The sequence below is a fragment of the Rosa rugosa genome, chromosome 3 (genome assembly GCF_958449725.1).
Source record: "Rosa rugosa chromosome 3, drRosRugo1.1, whole genome shotgun sequence".
NCBI classification, from domain to species: Eukaryota; Viridiplantae; Streptophyta; class Magnoliopsida; order Rosales; family Rosaceae; genus Rosa; species Rosa rugosa.
Window position 1 is genome coordinate 20014760 of NC_084822.1, and position 5018 is coordinate 20019777.

Consider the following 5018-nt stretch of genomic DNA (forward strand, 5'->3'; position numbering starts at 1 on the left):
TGTTGGTGGCCATTTGGCCCACTTGTACCTCTAATCTAGCCATGCCTTGTTGTAGAGTTTGATACCCTTGAACTAGTGAAGAGATGCTTTGCTTGGTATCCGCATTAGTAGAAGTTTGAACCTTGAGAAACTCTCCCATCAAATCTTCAAAATTAGGCTTCTTTGGTTCACTTGGAGCTTGAATAGGAATGCCTTGAAGAATAGGAGGGGAATTGTAGTTCTCGCCCTGGTGGGAGCCTTGAAATGAGCTAGGATTTCCTTGAAACTTGCTACCACTATAGCCAACACCTTGTGTAAACCCGGGAGGGGTGTTTTGACCATGAAATCCATGACTTGAGGTAGATTGACCTTGATAATTAGGCCCATATGCTTGCTGTCCATGTTGACCATGTTGTGAAAAATGAGTGCTTCCTTGGTGTGCATTGCCATAATGAGCAACATTTGATGAGTCTTGACCTTGGCCACCTCTAAAGCTTTGCTTTCCACCTTGAAACGCACTAGATGAACCTCCTTGGTCTCTCCAAGAAAAATTGGGATGATTCCTCCAACCGGGGTTATAAGTATTAGAGTAAGGATCATTTCTTTGGTTCCTTGGAACAAAATTACCCACTTGGTTCACTTGTTCTTCAATAAAGTCCGGAAACTTGGATGATAAGTGACACTCTTGAGTGGAATGTGCTAGACTCTCACAAAGCAAACATGATGTAGAAGTTGCCATCTTGACTTGGGCTTGAGGAGGATTCCGGTTCACTTGGTTTAGAAATTGGTCAATCTTGCTTTCTAGCCTCTTGAACTCATGCATAGAAGGCCCGGATGATGTTCCTTGAACCTCATAGATACCACCACGGCTCGATGTGTTCTCCTTGCTAGGTGCTTGTTGTCTCCTTGCATCATGATCATCCCAATGAAGGGAATTAAGTGAAAGCTCTTCATATGTGTCCCAAGCGGCATCGGGAAGCTTGCTTGCAATAGTTCCACCACTGAAAGTGTCAACTCTTTGTCTTTGGTCCGCCATCAATCCTCTATAGAACTTGTCAACAAGAAACCACTTCTCTAACCCATGGTGAGGACATGACATCTCAAGATCCTTAAAGCGCTCCCAACACTCATGAAAACTCTCTTGAGGGTGTTGTCTAAATGCAATTAGCTCATCTCTAACATTGGAAGTTCTTGAAGGAGGATAGTACTTTCCTAAGAAAGTTTCTTGCATCTCAACCCATGTACGTATTGATCTAGGAGGCAACTTGATCAACCACTTTCTTGCATGGTTCTTGAGTGTGAAAGGGAATAATCTAAGCTTCAAACCATTAGAAGTGAGACCATTAGGTTGAACGGTAGTACACACTTGCTCAAACTTCGCAATGTGGTCATAAGGGTTTTCCAAAGCCATGCCATTAAATGTGGGTAGAATGCTCAACGTAGTTGGCTTGATCTCAAAGTGATGGTCACATGGAGGGAGTACAATGCAAGAAGGGTGATCAACAATAGTGGGGCTAGTATACTCCCTCATAGTCTTGCCTTGGGGAGGATTTTGTGCGTCTCCCATGTTGACTTCTCCTTGTGAATGTCTTAGAGGTACTCTCTCTTGATCAAGAACTCGAGGTGGAGCACTCTCGGTCACTAATGGCCTTCGAATCCTCCTTCTTGGTCTCCCTCTAGTGTCCTCACTCAATACCCTTCCGCTTCTAAGAGTGATCGGTTGGTATGAAGAAGATGCTTCGTTCATACACCTTGAAACAAAAATGAGACCACGTAATGAGTACTTAAGAATTCACAAAATAGGCAATGAGAATCAAATTTCACTTTTTTCAATGAATGAGAGGGGTTAAGAGAAAGTAAGACAACAATTAAACAAGAAAATAAAATAACCAAAGCAAAGAAATGGTGAATACCAACAACTCAAGAAATTAACGACTAAGAAGGAAACCTAATAAAAACTAACAAACAAGTCAAGGCAAGTGACGATCGCTATCGATGCTCATGTCTTACATGTACTACAAAGTAATACAAGGCCCGTCACTTCGATAGAAATAATCACAATGTCTCAACAAACAAACAAACAAGTATGAAATAATCTAAATAAGAAAAGTAAAATAAAGAAACAGTTTTTTTTTTAATCTAAACAAACAAAGAAAAATGAACTAAAACTAAGAAAATAATGCAAGTGACCTAACAACCGAAAACCCAAGGGATTAAAGCTATTACACTTTAATCCCCGGCAACGGCGCCATTTGACTTGATACACATTTACGCAAGCGTACGTCACATTGTCAAGATAGGGAAATATTATGTCCAAAGTTTATCGTACCACGGGGATTAGTGGCTAACCCACAATCCTTGGGTAATCGGAAATAAAGACACTTAGCAAACAAAGAAAAGAAAAAGAAAATAAATAAAAATGTTAATCTAAGGCACCAAGCCTTAGCAATGCTCGGCTTTGATTTTCACCAAAGCCTAATCAAAACTAAGAGCCTAGTGATGAATATTTACAATGAGGTGGAGTTCAATATTTTGAGAGTTGATTGTAGATTAACAAAATGTAATGAAATGTAAAACAATTAATAAAAATGCAAATAAATTACTAAAAGTGTAACCAAATAAATGAGAATGTCGGGTGCTAGGGAGGTTCCTTCACCAAATTTCATGTGTCGGAAGCTAATCTAATATAGATGCATATTTCCTATTTTGGCGGTAGTCGTATCCAAGGCGGTTCAAGGCTCAAGGACCGAAATTCTCTTTCATGGTATTCCTACTCCGGTTCAAGGGCCGTAGGGACTCACTTGGCATGAATTAGAGCCGGTTCAATGGTCACTAATTCACATCAAGAGGCGTAGAGATCGAGGAATTAGACTACTAAGCGACCCGCCCGCGCAATCACGCAATGGGTGTAAATCACCATGCTTATAACCCCTCGAATACAAAATTGAAGGTTTCTAGCTTAGGAATTAGAGGGAGTCAAGCCCCTAACTCCATCCTAGACATGCTCAAAATACACACCCTAGAGTTGACTAGGCTCCTAGACATGCATTTTAACCCAACAAAAATAGATATAAGCATCCATCATATGAAAATTGCATCATTACATTAAATTAAACATCTTTTACACAAAATTTGGGTTAGGGACACAACCCTAAAACCCAACAAGAAAATTACTCACAACCCATAATTATAGACATCAAAACTACAAAATTCAAAGAGAAAAGAAAAGAGAAGTGTAGGAGAAAACAATGATAGCCACAATTAGCTAGAAAGCCAACATGACTACTCTTGAATTATAACTCCCACAATTACCCAAATCTTGAATCTTGTAGAGGTTGAGCCCTTTGATAGATCCTTGAAGCTTTGTGTGAGTAAATCCTTGAAATCCCTAAAATAAAACTAAAGAAAAGAGGAAAAATGGAGGAGAAGATGGGGAAGAGAGCAGCCCAAAGGGCTGCCTCTGTTTTGTGTGTGGTGCGCGGCGCTCTCTGTTCTCTTCCTGCTCAAGGGTTAATTGAATATATATGTGGGTTGCTGAGGAGGAAAAGGCTGATGAATGGATGGCTGGGATTGAAGAATAAAATATGGTCAGTGTGGTATGTGGCTCGGATTCGTAAAGAAGAGAGAGATAATTGTTGTTGATTGATGGGTGGCTGCTATGCGTGAAGGAAGAGAGAGTGAATGAGAGGGACAAGGTCATGTGAGTGATGTCACAAAGGTAAAGAGCACGTGCTGTGCTTTGGATTTCATAAGCATAATTAACCAATTGGTTAATTAATTGATGCACTGCCACATTTAATTAACCCTTTTTTTTTTCTTTTCTTTTTTTTTCTTCTCTTTTTCCTTTGCTGTCGTTGACCACAGTTGACCAGGTTTGTCGAAAACTCCTATCATCTTCAATTTTATATTAATTTGTCTCATTCCGGCGACTCCACTTATTTTCTGTAAAATAAATAAAAATGAATTAATTACGTAATAATTGGCTTGAGGATTACTTATTTATAATGTTTTAGATACAATTACATGCATAGAAATGCGTGTAATCACCCAGATTCTTTCGCGGTTTCTTGGTGAAGTCCCACCAATCAGGGTAACCAATCACTTCATAGCACCGCTCCTTGCTATGACCTAATTCCCCACAGATAATGCACCTTTTGTTTGCATAGGGATTTGGTTTACCTAGAGGACGGTGTGGAGAAGGTCCTGAGAAGCCTGGAGGAGGACCCTGTTTGCATTGAGTCATAACAGTAAATTCGGTAGTTACCAAATGCCCCATAGCCTGTTTCTCTGATTGCACCATTGAGGAGTTTAGGATTTTTGCAAGATTGGATTTTCAAGGGTTTCAAGACGGATATGAATGTTTTGGAAAAAAAAAAGTTTTTTTTTTCTTCTTTTTCCGAAAAAAGGTAGGGTGATGGTGGTTTGAAATTCAGGATGGTTTTATTTCAACGGTGGTGGTACGCAGCGGTTTGTGGTGTTCTTCGAGATTCAGGATTCAAAGGATGTAGCGCAAGTTCGAAGGATTGAATCTGCTCTGATACCAAGTGGAAAAGAATATTTCAATTCAGGGTTAATTCAATAAATCTATTCATCCCACAATGAGGGTATATATACAAGTACAAAGGAGTAGTCTAACTCTAATAGGAAACAAACTTTCCATAATTACAGGATATCCTAATTAAATAAAATCCTAATTACATACAAATTTACAGTGATTCTACATCTATTACCTTTTGTGTACTCTGTAAATCCCTATATATAGGGCTCCTATTATCAATAATACGACGAAAAATTCTCTCTGCAATTCCAATTTACTTCAACACGTTATCAGCACGAGCCCTAAAAGCCAAAACCCTAAAACAAAAAACCAGAAAAAAAATTCTCACTGAAACCTGCCGCAAGCCCTAGCCAAGCTAGCCACCCAGCCCTGCAGCCCCGTGCCTGCTGCCCCCGCAGCTCCTACGCGCCCCTGCGCTCATTGCTCCCTGCCTGCTGCCTCGCACCACCTGCTAGCCCACGCTAGCGTCTGCTCTCCTGCA

General features: G+C 40.2%; 1 non-coding gene across 1 annotated transcript; it reads left to right on the forward strand.

Annotated features, from left to right (window-relative positions):
• Window positions 1–1055: 1055 nt before the first annotated feature.
• LOC133741636 (small nucleolar RNA R71) lies at window positions 1056–1162 on the forward strand. Its single transcript, XR_009862069.1, has one exon. It is a non-coding gene; the product is annotated as a small nucleolar RNA R71 (small nucleolar RNA).
• Window positions 1163–5018: the final 3856 nt, after the last annotated feature.